Source organism: Symphalangus syndactylus, chromosome 6, assembly GCF_028878055.3.
Source record: "Symphalangus syndactylus isolate Jambi chromosome 6, NHGRI_mSymSyn1-v2.1_pri, whole genome shotgun sequence".
Taxonomy (NCBI): Eukaryota; Metazoa; Chordata; class Mammalia; order Primates; family Hylobatidae; genus Symphalangus; species Symphalangus syndactylus.
In genome coordinates this window covers 48,861,361-48,882,920 of record NC_072428.2, presented here as the reverse complement: position 1 = coordinate 48,882,920, position 21,560 = coordinate 48,861,361, and the positions used below count along the sequence as shown (strand labels likewise).

General features: G+C 46.0%; 1 protein-coding gene and 1 long non-coding RNA gene across 4 annotated transcripts in view; one reads left to right on the top strand and one right to left on the bottom strand.

Annotated features, from left to right (window-relative positions):
• SYT9 (synaptotagmin 9) overlaps positions 1 to 21,560 on the top strand; it is a 246,322-nt gene that overhangs the window by 185,997 nt on the left and 38,765 nt on the right. The window lies entirely within an intron of this gene.
• Positions 5,579 to 19,785, bottom strand: LOC129484456 (uncharacterized). The gene is made up of 3 exons (XR_008658456.2): positions 18,938 to 19,785; positions 18,641 to 18,710; positions 5,579 to 9,885 (listed from the first exon to the last, which is right to left on the bottom strand). It is a non-coding gene; the product is annotated as an uncharacterized lncRNA (long non-coding RNA).

Below are 21,560 nucleotides of genomic sequence, written 5' to 3'. Positions count from 1 at the left end.
AGGGGCCCAGGTACACCTCCAGCTGCTACTTAAGAGAATGCAAGCCATAAGCCTGGGCAGCTTCCATGTGGCATTAAGCCTGCAGGTGCTTAACTGTGGGTACCAGAGTGAAGGTTTAGCAGCTTCTGCCTGGATTTCAGAGGATGTATGAGAAAGCCTGAGTGCCCAGGCAGAAGCCTGCTGCAGGGGCTGAGCCCTCCCAGAGAACCTCTACTAGGACAGTGCCAAGGGAAAATGTGGGATTGGAGGTCCCACACAGAGTCCCCACAGGGGCAGTGTCTAGGGGAACTATGAGAAGGGGGCCACCATCCCCCAGACCTCAGAATGGTAGATCCACTGACAGCTTGCACCCTGTGCCTGGAAAAGCCACAGGCATTCAACCCCAGCTCGTGAGAGCATCCTTGGGGGAGGAACCCTGCAAAACCATAGGGGCAGAGCTGCCCAAGGCCTTGGGGGCCCACCCTTTGCACCAGTGTGTCCTGGATATGGGACATAGAGTCAAGGATTATTTTGGAGCTTTAAGATTTAACAACAGTCGGGCATGGTGGCTCATGCCTGTAATCCCAGCAATTTGGGAGGCCAAGGCGGGTAGATCACTTGAGGTCAGGAGTTTGAGACCAACCTGGACAACATAGTGAAACCCTGTCTCTACTAAAAATACAAAAATTAGCTGGGTGTGGTGGCAGGTGCCTTCAATCCCAGGCTGAGGCAGGAGAATAGCTTGAACGCGGGAGACAGAGGTTGCAGTGAGCTGAGATTGTGCCATTGCACTCCACCCTAGGCAACAAGAGTGAGACTCCATCTCAAAAAAAAAAAAAAAAAAAAAAAGATTTAATGACTGCCCTGCAGGGTTTCAAACTTGCATGGAGACTCTAGCCCCTTTCTTTTGGTCAATTTCTCCCTTTTGGAGTGGGAATGTTTATCCAATGCTTGTACCTCTATTGTATCTTAGAAGTAAATGACTTGATTTTTTATATTACAGGCTCATGGGTAGAAGGCACTTGCCTTGTCTCAGATGAGACTTTGGACTTTGAACTTCTGAATTAATGCTGGAATGACCTAAGACTTTGGGGGATTATTGGGAACACATGGTTGTATTTTGCAATATGGGAAGAACATGAGATTTGGGAGGGTCTGGGGTGGAATTATGTAGTTTAAATGTTTGTCACTGCCCAAATCTCATGTTGAATTGTGAACCCTAATGTTGGAGGTAGGGCCTGGTGAGAGGTGTTTGGATAATATCCCTCATGGCTTGGTGCTGTCCTCATGCTAGTGAGTGAGTTCTTGCAAGATCTGGTTTAAAGTGTGTGGCACCTCCACCCCCCTTGCTACTGCTCTGCCATTTGCCACACTGGCTCCCCATTTGCCTTCTGCCATAAGTAAAAGCTTCCTGAGACCTCCCCAGCAGCCAAGCAGATGTCAGTGCCATGCTTCCTGTATAGCCTGTAGAACTGTGAACCAATTAATCTGCTGTTCTTTATAAATTATCCAGTCTCAGATATTTCTTTATAGCAATGCAAGAATGGACTAATATACCAATCAAGAAATTAAATACCATCCAAAGGGATTAAGATTGACTATAAATTTTAAAATATGAACATTCTGAATTTTTCTTCCTGTTATTAATGCTTAATGAAGTCCTGGAAATGGGAATGGAGAAGTGGATCCAAATACATCCACATCTGCTTGTGCCTTCTGCTGGGCTTTATCTGCATTCTCTCTCTGCTATGGTCTGAGTGCTTGCATCCTCCCAAAATTCATATGTTGAAACCTAATCCCCAATGTGCTGGTATTAAGAGGTGGGAAACAATTAGGTTATGAGGGCTCTGCCTTCATGAATGGGATTAGTGCCCTTATAAAAGAGGCCCAAGGAAGCTTGTTTGCCCCTTCTACCATATGAGGACACAGAATGATGGCCCCATCCATGAGGCAGAGAGCTAGCACTCACCAGACACCAAATCAGCTAGCACCTTATCTTGGACTTTCTAGCCTCAAGGACTGTGAGCAATAAATTTCTGTCATTTATAAATTATCCAATCTAAGATATTTTGTTATAGTAGCCCAAAACGACTAAGACATCCCCCTTAATGACTGGAATCAGAATCACATCAAGAAATAAGGCTCAGTTGGAGCCAGCAACATTTATTCACAAGAGAAAGACAGGAATTGGACTGGCTGCAGAGAGATCCACAGAGTCAGAGACCATCCACCTCAGCTACATTACAAGGCTCAGCACTGTATTTCCAGTGTTAGTGCTGTTCTCAATTCTGTCCCTAGTTCCTGCTACTGAGGAACTCCATACACAGCAGGACAGTCTTCTGCTGTGCCATGAATTCAAACACAATCTGTAAAGACAGTGAAGGAAGCTACGTCTGTGCTTAGGCACTTTAGAGAATTATTGGCTTGCAGTAATAAGAGAAATGTCTGGGCTGGGCAGTCCTCAAAGACTCCCATGTGGTTCAAGATAACAAAACATAAAGGCTGAGCATCTCATGCTCCCAACCTAGTTCTAGAAGCGTCTATGGAGGGATAGTGAGTAGGGCTCTCTATGGCAGTGATTGCCTCTAATGAAGGAACCAAAAGGGCTTCTGGTTTTAGAAAACATGATGATAGAGCTCTTCAAAGGAAGTTTTTAAGATCAAGGTAGGATCCTGCTTGGAGGATCCTAGCCTGGCAGTCTGGATCAGCCTGGTGGTGGAGGTGAAGGGTGTGGAAGCTGGACTCACTTTGGCACACAAGGTTCAGGAGCGAGTTGACAACCAAGGCCCCGTGGCTATGGAAGATTGCATCACATGACCCCAAAGCATGGCAGGGCAGCCAGGGGAGCAGTTCTACCTCTCTACCTTGGGCCTGCAGGGTGACATCAACGTTGATAACATTGAAGGCATGATATTGTCAATATTTATTATAAGCACACTTGTAATCTTAAATTTGCACTTTATCCTAGCCTCCATGGTGCCTATTGTATTTATGGATGAGTAGTTGGAGGTGACAGAATATAATCTTTCAGTTGCATTTAAAATTTTATGTTTCTTAAAGTTACAGAAAGTTTGTTCCCAGGATTGGGGCTAATGGCTCTTCTCCTGCTCCTTACAGATAATGTGGCACTTCCATTGCCTAGTATGGAACCAATATATCACATAAATGTGCACTTACCTAGAACTAGTCTTATATCAGGAATGAGGATCCAGGGATCCTTGCAGAGAAAGAAATAATAATTCAGAGAAACCCTACACTCTCAGGATAAGAAGGGGTAAAATCAAGGATCCTGCCATCAACCAAATGGTCTGAGTCCAGACAGAATCTAAACCATCACTCACAGTGCGCCATCTGCTCCAGCACTAGCCCTGCTGATTCTTTTGCAGGTCAGCAGGCATGAAAGAGTTAATAGCAAAGGCCATGAGAAACTTGCTCTCTGTTACAGAGAAATCACTTTTAGTTCCAGTTGCTGCTGCCAGAGGAGATGCTTGATAGCAAGAGAGGAAATAATAAGGAAGAAAAGGACTTTTGAATCACGAGAGTCTTCGAGGACTACTCAGCCCAGATGTTCCTCAATTTGCTTCAAGCCAATAATTCTCTAAAGCCCCCATGCACAGATGTAGCTTCCTTCACTGTCTTTACAGATTGTGTTTGAATTCATGGCAGACCAGGAGACTGTCCTGCTGAGTATGGACTTCCTCAGTAGCAGGAACTAGGGACAGAATTAAGAATAATATAATATATATGAAATAACCGTATTCCATAACTGAAAATACAGTGCTGAGCCCTGTGCTATAGCTGAGGTGGTTAGTCTCTGCATTTTAAAAGAGAGTCCTTGAACAACTGCAGACAAAGACTGATATAATTTCTTGATTAGAAAATCAGCTGAAAGGCCGGGCGCAGTGGCTCACGCCTGTAATCCCAGCACTTTGGGAGGCTGCGGTGGGTGGATCACTTGAGGTCAGGAGTTCAAGATCAGCCCAACTAACATAGTGAAACCCTGTTTGTACTAAAAATACAAAAATTAGCTGGGCATGGTGGTGCACGTCTGTAATCCCAGCTACTTGGGAAGCTGAGGCAGGAGAATTACATGAACCCGGGAGGCAGAGATTGCAGTGAGCCGAGATTGTGCCATTGCACTCCAGCCTGGGCAACAGAGCCAGACTTCATCTCAGAAAAAGAAAAAAAAATCAGCTGAAAAGACCAGAAGAGAACTCCATGAGATAGGGAAGAATGGTGAGCCAGGGCTATTATAGGAGAAACAGATCTGGGCCAGATTCAGGATTTAACCCATTCCAATTTTAGAGAGGAGGGCTTGGAATTTAAGGACTGAGCCCTTCCACCATCACTACCCACTCCATGCTAAGAGAACATTAGGTGGCCTCTGTTTTTAAGGCTCTGTGCTGCTGAGCAGGACATGCTTGCTATTGAGGTGGGTAGGGTGGTAGGTTATCTGTAAGGTTCCTTCCAGGCAGTAAAGAAACTGAAGAAAGAGCAGGTTAGGAAAAGGGAGACAAGTGTTGGTGCAGCAGCCAGCCACAGGGAAAGGAATTTGGTGGTCTTGGAGGGAGGGAAAGTGGGGATAGTATCTTCAGTAGGATTAACGTGGATTTCCATTTGAATTGTAAAATGAGAAGTTGCTTAGTCTGATCTCAGACTGAGGGTCCATGGTGCTCCTATATGCTTCTAGATTATTTGTAATATGCTCTTTATATGCATGTATAGGTACAAATGTAAGAGCTCTTAGCAAACTTAAGCATACACACAAAGACTTAAATTACTTGTTTAATACAGTGGTGTCCAGTTGGTTTTTTGTTTGTTTGTTTGTTTGTTTTGGCCAAATTATTTGATGAAGTCAAATCTAATTTGAAAGTTGAAGGTCTAAAACAGATAAATGCAAGAGCTACTGTGATCGAAGCAGACAAATTGAGGAGAGCAAAATCATTTAATCAAAGAGGAAGACGTGACCCAGCTCAACTTCCTGGTGGACGACCTCAGTTGTGCTGTTGCTACTAATGTCTAACAGGAAGAGGAGCCTAATTACAGCTCGGCCACTTAGAGCTGCTGAGCTTGAGCAAATTATCTTATCTCTCTGAGGATTCATTCCTCCTCTGTAAAATGGGGATATTAGTAGCTAGTTTTAGATAACTGTGTGTGGATGATTAAATGATATAACATACATGAAAGCACCTAGCATAATATCTGGTGAAAGCAGTGAAAGATGCTGGACAAGTGTTTGTTTCCTTTCTGCAGCCAATTAAGATTCTGGGAAACTGTAACTCCACCCAGGCTTTCCAGTAGCTTATTTCTTATTGTTCTATTGTAGTGCTTAAATAAGGATAACTTTTCCAGAGATAGCCCAAGTTTCTCACTTCTCTGGCTTTTGGAATTTCCAGTGCTTCACAAAGACTTTAGTGTCAAGAATGTAAGGTGTAGCACAGTATTTCAATAAGTCCCCAGTTCTACATGGAAGGGAGCAGTGTGCCACAAATGTTCTTGGTATTGATTCACATTTAGATATACCTTTCAATCATGACATGGACATAGATACAAAACTGAAACAAAAGTTTCATGAAATTAATACACATAACGTGATACACTTTTTTATTTTTTTCATTAAAAATAGACTACTGGTCACAATCATTAAATTAATTTCACAAACCCATAATGGGCCACTGCCCATTATGGATTCAAAAAACACTGTGTGATATGCACTTTGAAAACGACCGCTGTATTTTGATCCAGTGTGGGAGTGATAAGAAGGAATATGGACTTGTCACCAACTGCACATATTTTTAGGACCCTCTAGAGTGATTTTTTTTTCTGAAAAGCCAGAATTCTAAGATTGTCATCACATATTTTCACCGGAAATTAATGTCATTCCTCGGCTTTAGCTTCTCTGCATAGAACACTACATGCCTGAGTTTGTGTTGCCACATTTGCATGGGCACAAATAAGTTATTTTCACCACAAATATTTAACTTTCCAGTTTGAAGCTGTGCTGTGCTTAGCCTAAACAGCATAGAGAGACCAATTGTGTTCATAATTAAAGAAAAATGCTATGCAAAGCCACAGAAGGAAGGAAGAGGCAATTCTTGTTGGAGGTGTGTGTCACTGCTATGAAGGGGTTCCCTGAGGTCCTTGACTCCACACGGACTCCTTCATTCCTGCCTGGTTGTGAATACTACACCAAGTGCTGTGGACAGAGAGATGAAGATGAAGCACCTGCCTGTAAAGAGTCTGGTGGAGGAGTCTGACAGGAAATTTTTCCAGTGTAATAGTGTCAATCATATAATTGGTGGTTTCAAATTTTGTATAGATGTGAGAGTTGCCAGCCTTCCACAGGGGCGAGGGTGGTGACCAGAGACATGCTGACCCCACTTGAGCAGGCTCTTGGAAATATGGAAATCCTTCCCAATAGGAAAGGAAAGGTTGAAGATATGAGAGAGAGGGGATAACCGGTATGCGGGCTTTGACCCGGAGACACGTGGCCCAGCTCTTCTCACAGAACACACAGGATGCTCTGCCCTCCTATAACATGCACATCACGGCCCCATCTCATCTTTGTGGCATACGGAAGCAAATGTTACTCCATGGGCAGGATTCGGAGGCAGCCATGTGCTGCTCTTAGTACAAGGGCAGAGGACCCAGCATTAATGCAGTGCCTTCTATCACCTTTCCCAACTACTAGAACTTTGGCCCACCCATCTGCCTCCTCTCGCCCAGGTCTCTGGGTTCCCGGGTTTTCTCTGCATACTTGCTGCACTCTCTGGTGTCCTAGAAGCAGCTCTGCCCTCTTCCAACCTGGCTCAGCCTTGAAAGGGCCCCTTTTTTCACATTGGTGCAGGTAGGTCTTTTGCCACCATCCAAGCCTTGTTCCTATTCTTCTAACAACTTCCATCAGCTTGTATGGAACAACACATCCCCTCCCCAATGCTCTGCTGTGCACATTGACACTGCCCTTCTCAGATCAGAGCCCCACCTCTGTCATCCCGTGCACCTCCTACATCCCGCCCCTGACTCTTGGATGTCCCACTTCTGTTCAGCCTTCATCTCTGATTTTAGCATTAGATACAGAAGCTTTTCCTGCTAAGTCCTCTCCTCCCAGATCTAATTCACAGCCAGCAAGTCCAGCTGTGGGCAGTCTTTGAGCATTTACTCTAAAGCTCTAAAGGACCCAAAGGTGATGCAAGAGCCACCTCCCACCACTCAGAAAGGAAACACTCGCTGTGTCCATCTGGCTTCAATCAGACAAACCCAAGACATTCAGAGGGATGAACCAACCTGAAAAATATCCCTAAAAACCTACTTTAACAGAAAGGACAAAGTTTCAGGAAAGAATGGAAGAAATTATAGACACTAGAATTATACAAACTAGTAGGGGCATGGAGGCATGTACACAGCTTAGAAGAGAAGGAAGTCACTCTATCTGCTTCAGTGTCTTGATGGTGTGAGATCTTGACCAAGAATGTAAATTTAAACCTTCTGGGAAACTTTGCTTGCTCCAGCAGACAAAGAAAAGGAGGCCGAGGAGAGTCAGTGTCAGAGCCAAGATGGACTGATAGGAGGGAGGAGCATGTCTAATCTCAAGCAGCCTGCTCTTGTGCAAGGACACAGCCAGGAACACTGGAACTCAGGAACACTGGGACACACCTGCCAAGGCTGCCAGAGAAGCATTTCATGGGAGTGGACCCCAAGGCCAAGTCACAGGAATTGCAGTCAAGCAACATCAAGTCAAAAGACAGGCTGCAAGGTAGGAGGTGAAGACATGAGCAGAAGGCTGGAGAGATTGAGCAGAGACTTCAAAGCTAGAAATCAGACTTTAGCAAATGAGAGGTCAGGACAAGGAAGCAGGGGTATGTCATAGAGCAGACAAGAGGCAGAGCCCACCCTGGAACATGTTATTCACGGTGCCTACCATCTCAGCATCCCCTGCATGCATGTACAACTTCACCCCTAATATCTGTTGAACAAGCAGCCCTAACCACCGTGGTTTGTAAAATGTACTGGCCACAGGTGATTGGATCAAGATGGGGACATGCTCCCAGAAACCTGTTTATGGGCTGTCCAGTGACTTATGACATGGCCTGGCACCCCAAGGGGGGTTGGGTCGATTAGATTACGCCACCAAACGTAGAAATGTCAGGGAAATGAGGCAATCATAGTTCCTTCTCTTGGGCTTCTCTAAGAATCCATTTCTATTATTGTTCCATGAGTACTTTATTACGGAACACCATAAGCACTCCCATCTAGACTTTCATTGAACCACCTTGAGTCAGCCTCTGTTCCCGTACAACCTGAAGACTCACCGGAACACTTATGGACTTGCAGCTGTCCAGAAGCACAGTGCTGAATAGTGTGTTTGGCCACTCCATTTGTTTTCACATAGTTTCCCACAGTTTAGAAGTGCTGAAGATGAGACCTTAAAAGAGTTGGAACCCCCCTGAGTAGAAAAGAAGCTGGAATTAGCAAAATAACACAAATAGGCATGAGATTCATCCTACTAGGAGGAAGTCACCCTTACAGGAAGAGAAGCACAAATAAGGAGGACCCCCGCTCACTGAAGTGTAAAAAAATGCTGCGTTTAGAAGCTCAGAAAGATCACAGGTAGTGACTTTTCCTAGAGGGGGTATAAGAAGTTTCATGGAGACCCAAAAGGTCTGATGGCAAGATACCTTCCCAATGTTGAGTAAGGCGCAATAAAGAGTCTGCCAAAACTCTTCAAAGCCACTGCTTCTCATGGACATAAATGTTCCACCAGGAGTGAACATGGTGGTATTTTTTTGAGTGGAAAAATGAAAGATGTGAGAATACAGGTGCTATTTTCATTGCCTCTTCCTACTGCCCTTTGGAACTCTGGAAGACTGAAGAATATCTAAAGATGATCAGTAGTGGACTTACAAGAATAGGTTCATATTTAGAGTGAGGTTCTGAAACACAGCTTAAGATACCAGAATAAATCATTCTAGCCATGAGTGCAGAGAATCTTACAAAGACATGGGAGACTATGTTGCTTAGCGATTGATCAGCTGATCTCATCAAGAGGATTTAAAAACTGATACCAGGAGGAAGAGTAAGACAACACAATAAAACAGACAACCCGCAAGACCAGTTGCTATGAACGACATCGAGTGGGATGTGGAAAAAAAGGGTTCCAGGACAGGAGGTTTCCAGTGATTCACAGGAGATAAGATCGAATCCTAGATGTAAGTGATGGCCATGGCCTTGGGTGTCCTAATGCATCTTGCAGAGAGAACAAACAGAATAACCCAGGACAAGGACCACAGCCTTGTAGGTATAACTGGCACCCAAACATGTCAACAGACCACTTAGGAGCAGACAGATTAATGTGCTATACATGCCTGAAGAGCTGTGTACCTAAGGTTGAAAGCTCATTGATATGCATATTGTGGGCATTAGCAGAAATGAGCCTGCCAGGGGAATATGACAGGTGGAGAGGTGAGACTCCTAAAACAAATCAAAGCATTAGTACAGAGACAAAAATCCAGTGGTGAGGGAGAAACCCACTGAGGAGATGTTTCCTGGAAGTCTTCTTTGGTTAAAGACAAAGTGAAAACTTCTCCAGTTGCTTTGCTACAAATATTAGAATACTTTTGATGTAATGAACAGAAATCCTGACACAAACTAGATTGAACAAAGAAACTGTAGCATCTGGACAAAGGGTCTAGAGATAGGATTGTAGATTCCATGGTTAAGGATGGGGGGTTCGGGGATTGTAGATTCTGTGGTTAATGATGGTATCAGGAACACCAGTTCTTCCCAGGCTCTTGGGCCATCCTTCCTTCCTTTCGATTCGTCTTCAAGTTGGTCGCAAGATGGATGCAGGTCTAGGCATTGCATCCAGACATGAAAGTATCCACAGGAAAACGTACTTTTTGTAGCTCTCTGTTAAGAGCAAGGAAAAAATTATTCAAGTGCCCAGCAAACTGGCGCCTTACACATCATGGCCAGAAGTATGCCAATTTTTTAAGCAGTCACTGGCAAAAGGAATGGGACTGTGTGGGCCAAACAGGTTCAGCCCTGGAGATGGATCCCTTCTTCTGGGACACCAAGAAAAACACCATCCCCGTCTCCCCTGGCAATACCCAGCCAACCTTCCAGCTATGACTCTCCCCCACAGGCACCCTATTTCTTCTCATGACAACTCTGCACTCCATTATCCATCTCCTGGAAGCAAACCATTTTGTAGCCTATTCCAAAAAGCTCAAGCCAGCACAGACACCACAGGGCAGCAAACCAAATCTGAATCTCAAAGCTTGCCAGACCAGCAGCACCCACTGAGAAACTCTCCAGATAAGAGATGGTCCCAGCAACCCCACCACCTCCTGCCATGTCTCTGCACATGCCATCAACTCTCTGCTCTCAGTGAAAATGGCTGAGGGAAGGAGCTTTTCCTCTACAGACCTAACGCTGCCATTTCCCACCCCTGTGGTGGGACTTGAAGAGGGGCTGGAGAACACGTCTCCACACACACACACAGCTGTGGTCTGCTCTTGGCTCTCTCCTCCCACTCTTCTGCACTGCAAACCAGGGTGGAGGATGGTGTCAGACCCATCTTTCAGAACACTTGTCATTTCAAAAACCAGAGAGTCAAAGCCCTTCGGGCATGTTTGGAGTCCCAGAGAGCTCAGCACAGGACTCGTGCTGCCAACACTGTGACTCTAGACTATCTCGCTGGGAATCGGGATTTCAGCTCCTCTCTCCACACACCTTCACCCCCAGCATTGGGCACCCACTTCTGCAGCTCCCCACTCAAATTGGTCCCCCTCCTTTATAACACTGGGCTTCTCTGGATTCCTGTCAGCCGTTTTCTCCAGTCCTGGGGCTCTCGATGTCTCCAGATACTCACATGGGTAATGGGTTCCTTGACCCAATGCCAAGCATCTGTCTCCCAAAGAGCAGTAGGCCTTTCCTAGGGCCTCTGCTATCAGCTCTGCTGCCCTTTGCTGCCCTCCCCTGGCCATTGACATCACTGCAGGTAACTCTTCAGGACTGCTGGGTTCATTGATAGGTCCATTCAAAAAAAACTTATTTAGGGGCCCTCTGTACCACGCGATGTCCAGACACTGAGGATTCAGTGATAAAAATACATGGCGCCTGCCTTCCAGGAGTACACAGTCTAGTGAGGAAAATGAGAGAGATGGAGAAAAGGGGGGAGAGGGAGAGAGAGAGAGAGAGACAGAATGACAATGAATGAATGAATGAGAATGAAAGAAGGAATGAGAATGAGAGAGAGGACTCTTTGAATGGGAATGAGTGGATTCTGGTGTGCCTTTGTGGAAGTCTAGATTTGCTCATTGTTCTGCAGACCCGACTCCCTAACACCTTCACCTGAAAAGGAATCCCCCGGCCTCCCCTTTGGAAGTGGAGTTGGAGAATTTATTTTAAGCCGAATATTTCTGAGCAAGTGCAAAGCACCCTACCTGGCACTGGAGGTATAATGGGGAAATGCTGGTCCCATCCCCCACAGAATTTACAATCTGGCTGAGGAAATAGACATAAGAAAATAATTAGAGAGATTGTTTAATAACAGTTATGGTGTTACCTGGTACTGTGTTCTGTCTTCGTCATACCTAGCAAGAGCTCCACACAGCAAGGATAGGGCATGGGGTCCATGTTTTCAGGGGTAGAAGGAGTGAACCACAGAGGGCACAGCCTGTGCACATGGTAGGCACCTCAGGAAGTGCTGAATGCATGAAAGAGGCTGCAGAGCAGACAAGGCTCCTGAGAGCCAAGGCCAGTGCCTCCAGCCAGCTCAGCTGAAATCAGCAGCTCATGTGCTCCGTTCTTCACCTTCAGCATGCCCACTTCATCCTGAAACTCTCTTCTACCCAACCACCTCATCTCCAGATGCAGATCCTAATGTCCCAGACAGGACTCTTGGCAAGTTCCAAGTCAAGTGAAGGATAATTCAAAAGCCACAGTCCAATAGTGCAGGAGCCATGTCTGCTCTATTTGTCATTGTATACCCAATCCTTCACATGGTACCTGGCACATAGGAGGCACTCCATAATTCTGTGATGGTTGTTGAATGAATGCATGGATTTTGCGTAACTATTCAGGCAAGAGCTTAGCTTCTATAGAGAATTTGGTCATGATTGGATTCATTTGATCAGTGGAAGCAGCCATTCCAGTTTACTATAGCCAGAAGTAGATTTAGAACCTAATTTGGCCTATTGGCTACAAAAAGGTACAGACTCTGAGTTGTAGTGAGACTGCCAGTCTACCTGCTGGCCAATGAGGGCTCCTCCGTCCTCCCTGTGCTGAGATTTAATAGTGCCTCTTTTTGCTCAGCCTGCTCTCTAATCCTCAGGGTGAGAGATCAGTGTGAACTGACAGGTCTGAGAAATCTTCCTAGGGGAGGAAGAAGGGTTTCCAGCTGCAAGGAGAGAGCAGCATGCAGTGATAGTGAGGCACTGGGATGTAGAACAATGCTGCGAGAACATATTCCCTGAGGTTTGGGAATGAACTTCTTCAAGGGCTGTGCTCCCTTTTTGATGGATCCTATTGGGCCTCTGTGCTGGTAGTAACCGACTTTTCCTCAGTGATCCAGTGGAGGCTGCAATGTATTTTGCTTAAAACTACAGCTGGTTTGTAATTTTGGCCTCAGACAGTAATTACAGCTGCTAGGGCTCCTTGGAGAGATAATTACGGAAAGAATTCAGCATATTCATTTTATCTACACACTTAACCATCAATTAAATCATTACCATCTAGTCCTATTCCAGAGTCTAGAAATGTTCTGTGAATATATAATTTTGAAGGCACTGAAGTTTGTTTTCAGATGGTTTTAAGTGAAAAATTGCCCAATTTCCATAGCCAATGGAGGTTTTCTCTATGAAAGCAGAGCCGAGAGTATCTCCTGGCTTGTGGTTGCTGCCTCCCTGGGGGACTGCACCACATAAAGGGCCAAGCAGGAATGGATTGATAGGCGGGAACTGGGACTTTGCCTTTGATCTCCCATGGAGTTTGTGATTTTCCAAAGCAGGATTAGCACTGGGACTTAGAGGTCAGTGGCTGGAGACAGACAAGAGGGTGGCTTGTTTTGCCAAGGAGCTTCCAGGAGAGTCTTCCCCTGCCGGGATTCTGCTAGGGCCCTGGGCTGTCATCCACTTATCAAAGTCGGGATGGGGTCTTTTCACTTTGGGAACCCAGGAGAGAGAGTGGTATTTTTTTTTTTTTTTTTTTTTTTGAGACGGAGTCTCGCTCTGTCCCCAGGCTGGAGTGCAGTGGCGTGATCTTGGCTCACTGCAAGCTCCGCCTCCCGGGTTCACGCCATTCTCCTGCCTCAGCCTCTCCGAGTAGCTGGGACTACAGGCGCCCGCCACCACGCCCGGCTAATTTTTTTTTTGTATTTTTAGTAGAGACGGGGTTTCACTGTGGTCTCGATCTCCTGACCTCGTGATCCGCCCGCCTCGGCCTCCCAAAGTGCTGGGATTACAAGCGTGAGCCACCGCGCCCGGCCAAGAGAGAGTGGTATTTAAAAGCATGAGTGCTGGAGCTGGCTTCACATTCTGGCTTTGCCATTTTTGAGTTGTGTGTCCTTGAGCAAGTTTCTAAATTCCTCTAAACCTCAGGTTATTCTACTCTTTAGCAACACAACAATAGATCCTACCTCACAGAGCTGTGTGAGACTTAAATGAAAAAATGAATGTAACATGTTTAACACAGCATCTGGAACTTAATGGATGCTAGGTAAACTTTGATAATTGATATTATTCAACATACATGTATGTACAAGAAAAGGAGAGAAGCAGAAGGGAGAAATCAAATGTCCAAAAATGTGCTTCAGCGGGAACTAGGGCCTCTGAAAGCATGTGTGGCATGGGCTGGGGCTGCCCCTGGGCTTCGCTGTCCAGCCTTGGACTCCATGGCCGCTCTCTGCTCTCTCTGACCTTGACTTCCCTTGGGGATGTCCCCTGGGAGCCCCTGACTGCAGTCCCCGTCTGTACCCCTCCTCCCTGACCCTGCCCTCTCATGGCTCCAGCCTGGTGCTTCTCCAAAAACCTTGCTGGACTGCTGGCCCCCTGAATATGCCTGCTCTCCTCCTATACATCCAACCACCCTTTTCTCTCTTTCTCATGGGCTTTCGCTGGCTGACAGTGGGACATAGTCATGCCTCAAGTTTCTGACCCAAGTCACTTTTTGTTTTTTTCTGCACCACACAAAGCAGCATCTGGGAAGATGGCCCACAGGGATGTAACTGCTTCCTGGCCTCTTTCAGCCAGGGAGGAAATTTTTCTAACAGACAGGAGTCTTGGGCTGAATCCTCTTCAGACTATGCCTAACACTGGAATCCCAGAGGCACTGTCTATATAGTGGGGCCCTGTGGAAGTCTCCTCTTTGTGAGCTGACTCTTCCAGATAGCTGCACTAGTCCTCTGGCCAGTGTTTGGGCTCAGACAATCCTACCCTACTGCGCACAGTACGTAGCTCCTGTGCTGAAGTTACTAAAAAGCCCAGCTCTTGTAGCTGGCATAGAACTGGTCACAAGGCTGGCTTTTGCCCCGGCATAAGCCGCCTCTATGTGGGAGCCTCAAGCTGGGAATCAGCCCCAGGCACAGCATCAAGTCCACGTGGCAGACTTGCCTGGAAAACACCCACTTGACCTTGTAGTTGTGCCTATTGCCAAGCCAAGGGCTGCAAAGGAAATGAAAAGCTCCCAACTGCTGAAATCATGGAGCTGGAATATCAAGTCTCTAGGTTCAAGGATAATCATGGTTATCATTGGAAGGACTGTACAGTGAAGATTAATTTTTAACCACCTCTGAGAGTTGTAAGAATTAAATAAGTTAATAAATGCAGAACACTTACAAGAGTGCCTAGTACCTAATGTTTGCTCAATGGATATTAGCTATTATTAGTATCATTATTATTAAAGGAGAAACCAGGCTTCATGAGGTTTATGGAGTCTTGGCCAGAAACACTGATTCTCCTGCTTTGAGAACTCTCAGGAGGGCTTACTCTTGGGCTGGTCCTCCTGTCCAGTGATCTCCGGAGCCAGTGACAACATGACAACTTCCTGATCCCAAACATTAGCACGTGGTACCACAGGATGGTCTTTTAGGAACCTAGATCCTAGCGCTTCCCAGAGCAAGGGAAGAAAAAGCCCTCCCTAGTCATCCCCCCCAGCCCCTCTGCCTTGATTCCCTCAAGGGGAAGCAGGAGGGGACGCCCACAAGCTCCCTCTCTAGAGGCATAAGACCAATACCCTCATTTCTCCTTGCTTCTCCTCCCGTCCTCCTGGAGAGCATGGGTAGGTAGTTCCTGCCCTGCCTTTCTGTCTGTAAGCCCACTTTGGTCCCTGGTCAGCTCCGCAGGCCTCCTGCAATCACTGCTGAATCATGAATGATCCACTGGGCAGTGAGGACCCAATCCCTGAGGGGAGCTTGGGAGAGAAGCATGGGACACAGCATCGCCAGGGCTGTCCACCTCAGGGCCCAGGGGCATACATCCTGGTGCCCTTTTGATGCAGTGTTTGCAGTTTGGCAATATGGAAGTGTGTGTGTCTGCAGAGTTTGTGAGGTCACTCTGTCTGGTGGACCACTAAGGCTTTCCAATGTTCTGGAACTGTCCGATTCAGGGTCTGATCAATCTTGCCCTCATATCACTGATTCTCTGAGCAGGGACACATGTGGCCACCTTCCTGTGCCACAGTGAATACCTCAGGGAACTGCCTGCCCCCTTCACAACTCACCCTGGTACCTCACCCCAATTCTCTTTATCTCTGGCTCTCCGTGGCTTCCTTTTATAGGTTAGAACCCAAATTCCTTAGAGGGCACACTCAGGCCTTCACAACCTGGCCCCTCTCTATCTGGAGGCACAGACTATCATTGCCTTTGAACATTTTATGCCCCAGCACACAGGCCACTTCTAGTACCCTGGCAACACTGCTCTGTGGTGCCACTTTGCCTTTGCATGTGCTGTTCTCTTTGTCTGCAATAGCTACACAAAGCTCCCTCACAAACATTTACTTCCTTCGAACTCAACATATAGATAACCTTTTCTCTGTATATATATCTTTGTGATAGCTCCCATAATGCTATTTTGTAATTTTGTGTTAGTTTTCCTGAATAAACTATGAGTTCCCTGAGAACAGATATTGTATCTCATTCATCTCTGAATCCTGAGACCATTATGTAGGCCCCGGCATACAACTAGGTGCCCAGTGTTGGCTGAATGAGAGCAAGAGGGTGGGCTCAGCTTCCCATTTGCTCAGCATGAAGTGTGCAAACTCCTTCCTGACTCACAAATTAGGGATCCTTCATTGACAGTCATTGTATGGTTTCAGAAGATTGCACGTTCAAATGTCTACACTCTAAAAAGCTGAATGAAAAACACCCTCACCGACAGCATCTCATGTTTTGCCTAGGAGCATGAGCTCTACCTGTCTGCAGGGGCTTTAAGCAAAGCCTTGAAAGTCTGCAAGGAGAGAATAACCACGGAGCTCGGGGTCCCGTGAACTTTGGGATATTTCACAGATATCTGAAATATTGTTGAGACAATCTAGTGACTTTGTGAAACTGAGGAGAAATGGGGAGGCCTTCTCTCTGAAGGGCTTCAGAACTATCTGGTTCTATCTGAGATTTATTCTGAATGCAGCCTTTACAGTGAGAGGGCGCCATACTCGGGTGCAGGGATCTGGCTTGAGACTTGGGGAAAACATCATTGCCTTTGATGGCACCTGCTAAAAGCAGTGTAGACACAGACGCCTCATGCACATGTTGTCCGTTCAGGCGGAACAGGGTAGCAGCACGCACCTCCTGCTCCAAGGAAGACAGCATCTGCTGTGAGTGTGCCGCTTTAGCAAGATGACTGTGCTTTATTGATTGCAATTTCACGCTGCGATTATGCACCTCAGTCTATGCTGAAAATGGCAACTGTGCCCTCTGCATCTCCAATGTTGTGTGGTGTGTGGTTCTGTTTTCCAGACATACTGAAATAGTTTGAAAAAGTGGCAAAACCTGCTCTACAGAACAAAAAGAATTATCTCAAAATAACTCACTTTTCATAGGCCTTCAAACAGAATTCTTTAGCAGGCCCAATGAGTGAGGGGCGGGGTCTCTACAGCTTCCCCAGAAACCTGAACCCCTCTTTTCAGTCGTGGCTTCACAGTGGATGGGTCATGACTAAGGATGAGAAGGCTGCCACGCCCGGTTGACTGGGGTGGGGCAGATTCAGGGCTTGAGGTGGAAAGGAAAACTGGGAGCAACAGGGGCTTAGTCTTCACAGAATGAAGGAGGGTGGCCAAGGGTGTTGCTGATGGAACCAGGGAGGAGAAGCCAATACTCAGAGGGTTATGAGAAAGTAGAGGAGCAAAGGCATCAAGGAGCAAAAGAGGCCAGGCATGGTGGCTCACACCTGTAATGCCAGCACTTTGGGAGGCCAAGGTGGGTGGATCACTTGAAATCAGGAGTTCGAGACCAGCCTAGACAACATGGCAAAACCCTGTCTCTACTAAAAATACAAAAATTAACCGGGCATGGTGGTGGATGCCTGTAATCCCAGCTACTCAGGAGGCTGAGGCATGAGAATCGCTTGAACCCAGGAGGCAACAGTTGCAGTGAGCCAGCCTGGGCAACAGAGTGAGACTCCATCTCAAAAAAAAAAAAAAAAAATGGAGCAAAAGCGACAACCTTGCCAGGCCACCCTGAGATGCATAGATGCATGGAATGTGAGGGACTAGGTGGCCTCTTGAGAGTGCTACAAAGAAAGTGTCGTGACTTCAAAAGAGAACCAGGATTCAGTTGAAGTGAGAAAGTGGATAGAAAGTTTACATGAAGGATTAAGGATGTAGGGGAGGTAGGTGTGGAGCACCAGAGGAGGGCTGCAGACAGTGGAAGTGGGGGACTGGTTTGGAGAAGGGGAAGTACAGGGCAGGATATGATGACTGTAGGGACAAGAGAGGCGACTGGACTGGGGCTGTGGAAAGCACAGCCTGCCAGGTTTGATCTCAAGGGGCAAAGTCTGCTTCACCCACAGGAAGCAAGGTGACCAGGCTATCCTAGAAAATAAAGCCACAGCCGTCCTCAGACCAGCTGTTCTCCTAGAGTTGTTTGAGAGAGGGCCTGAACTGTTTCTCCTCATGTACCCATTTATTCGTCCATTCCCCAGTGTTTGTGAGCATTGGGTCTGGTGGGCCCCTGCTCTTCCCACCACCTTAAACCCTCTCCTGCCTGCCCAACTACCACCCCCTCCCCTGTGCCCAGCTAACTTCTCAATTCCTGTCTGCTTTCTCCAGGATGCCAGTCATTGCCCATCTCCCAAGCAGGCATGCTTTGCCTGTAATAGGATCCCTCCGATGAATAATAATCCAATGTTACATTTTCTACTCTATCCCGACCACTGTGCTCAGCGCTGTACAGGCATCCCCAGTTTAACTCTCACCCTGCGAAGTAAACAGTTTTGTCTCCCCAGATAACAGAAACTGAGGCTTAACTAATTCATCCAACATCATGAGGCAAATAACTGGCCGAGCTATCAGATTAAGGTAGATGGTATTATTTCTTCATTGTTATATGCCCCACCACACTCTTGTCAGGATCTTGACTCCAGTGACTTAGGACTCGGGCCTGTGATTTGCTTCAATCAATAGAATATGAAAGGATGACAACATGCCAGTTCCACATGTTTCTACTCACCCCCTTGAACTTTTAGCAGCTGTCATGGGAATAACATGCCCTGGAAAACGGGGGCTTCTTCAGCTTGTTCCTGGAACAAGAAGACGCAGAAGTAGACTTCTACCCGTCTGGCAGAGCTGCAGCCAACCACAGACTTATCAGCAAGAAATTAGTGTGTACTGCTGTAAGCAACTAAGATTTGGCGTTGTTATTGTAAGAAAAGCTGACAAAATACAGATTTAAACTCACAGTGTTCCTCCATCTCAGTGCTTGTTGGGCATAGCTACCAAGCTCATTCGGGTCCAAATGTGTACTTACTTCTCTCCATCTGTTAGGAAAGGCTTTCTCTCTTCGTTATTTTATCATCAAGATGAATCTCACAACCTACTGGAGTTCCAGTTTAACTTTTCTTTTCCTTCTCTTGCCCTCTCCCTAGAAAAAGTTTTACACATGCTGACACATGTCAGCAAACCTCTCAACCTCACATCTGTGCTGGTCAAGCAGCTTTGAAGACACAGCTATACCAATCAGAGCACAACCAGTTTCTGACATGATCAGTGTCGGGATCACACAGTAATGCTGGTTTTAAAAGACTTTTCCTTCTCAGCTGTTATTATTCAGCTCACTTAACAATTAAAACTAGAATAATGCCTTAAAATTTTTAAGAAAATTCTTTTGTTTCCATCCTGCTGGCACCGATTCGTCATCCTTTATGACTTCACATTCCCAAATGATTTGTGATGTAGGTTTTTAGCTAATGTACTTTCAGTTGTTTTGCTTCTGATGTTTCCTGCCCACCTAATCAAATGCTTCAAAATAACCATAATTTCTAAACCCAGTAGGACATAGGACATGCACTGAACAATATGCAGTAAAATTTATTAACAGAAAGCCCTTTGTTTTTAAAACTCTGAAAGCTAATGGAATATCCTTTTTCACTTTAGAAGGCATGCTATGTTCTGTGTGGTTTTCCCACAGATGTGTTTTTAAATGTTGCATTCTGTTAAGACTAAATTTTGTATTTGCAAAGATTTTATTCCCCCAAAGCAGAACATAATTTCCCTCGCTATCTTAGCTTGAAAAGGCCTGAAGTGAAAATGTATGACTTTGCTTATGCAGCTTTTCTTCTCCTCTTCTGATAAAAGAACCACATTTTCCTTTGAAGACTCACCCCTCTTCCCCCTCTAACCATGTGGTTTGGGTAGAGATATCCACATCTTCAGCTCCAGGAGCATCTTTGCATCTCCCCAGGCTTAAGCCCAATCATCACATTCAGGGATTGGTTCAGGGTGAGTGTGTGACCCAATTTAGGCCCAGGAATTTTGTTGGAACTATCAGGAAAAGTCACACCTTTCCACTGGACTTGAAGCTGTGAGGATGCAAATGTGGAGTTGTTGGCTGCTATCTCACCATCAAAATAATAGAGTGCACTCCAGGATGGAGTGAAACAAAAGAAAGCATACTTGAGAAATAGAGAAGGTGATAATGAGTCCTGATGACACTGTCTGAACCTCTGGACCCAGCTGTGCCTGAAACTGTTTCTTGCAAGGGACTAGCATGTACCTCATGACCAACAACAACAAATCTGACATTGCTGCTGGTTGGATCCCAACTCTAGAGAAAGAGATAGCTAGAAAATTAGTCTGCACATACAAAAGCAGAGAAAAAATACACAAAATACCCAGTTATTAATTTTAAAATGTGAATGAGCAATCAAGGGTCATTAAGTAAGACAGAACTGACAGCATTACACGTTTATATTTAAAACACACACACACACACACACACACACACACATTGAGGAAACAAAACAATGATAAGAAATCAAATTCAAATGTGAAATAAATCAAAAGTATAATAATCTTAAGTAATTAACATCTAGGAAATCTACTCATAAGCACTTCTGCTTGTTGCCACATTGGCCTCAAGTATTAGATAAGAATGTCCTGGCCCCCAGAGGCCTTCTCACTCCTGATTCTGTTCCCTGCAGTTCCGCTCACTCAGAAAAGCTGCTCTCTGACTCTATCCACTGCTTCTTTCCCACAGAGGTGTAGGTATGTAAGTTGGGCCCATTTCAGAGGCAGTCTTCTCCCATCCTCTTGTGCAATGTCTTGAGAGGCTGCTCTGAAGTTCTAATTTTTGACAAAGTTTTGCTTCTACACAGTCAAAATGATCTCACTGGGGCTTCCACATGTTGCTCCTGGTCTGTCCATCAGGACAGCTCTGAACGTCCCCTTCCCTTCCAGAGTGCTTTTGTTTTTATTTTTGCCTTACCCATACTCCTTTCAGAGAGACTGGTCCCTAGAGCAGAACATAAATTCCATACAAGATAGCAATGGAGCCAGTTGCCCAGAGAGCTTTGAATGGGACAATTATCACACCCTGAGTCAGGTAGAATGCTTTGAGTTCCTAGGAACAGAAAACCTAACTCAAACTCCTTTTTATGAGATGAAGTTTTGCTCTTCTTGCATAGGCTGAAGTGCAATGATGCGATCTGAGCTCACCACAACCTCCGCCTCCTGGGTTCAAACGATTCTCCTGCCTCAGCCTCCCGAGTAGCTAGGATTACAGTCATGTGCCACCACACCCAGCTAATTTTGTATTTTTAGTAGTGACAGGGTTTCTTCATGTTGGTCAGGCTGCTCCCGAACTCCCGACCTGAGGTGATCCCCCTGCCTCGGCCTCCCAAAGTGCTGGGATTACAGGTGTGAGCCACCGCGCCCGGCCCTGAAACTCCTTTAAAGAATAAAATGAGGCCAAGCACCGTGGCTCATGCCTGTAATCCCAGCACTTTGGGTGGCTAAGGCGGATGGATTGCTTGAGCTCAGGAGTTCTAGACCAGCCTGGGAGACATACTGAGACCTCCGTCTTTACAAATATAACAAAAATTAGCCAGGCATGGTGGCATGCCCACTATGGGGAGGAGTGGGTACTGTCAGTA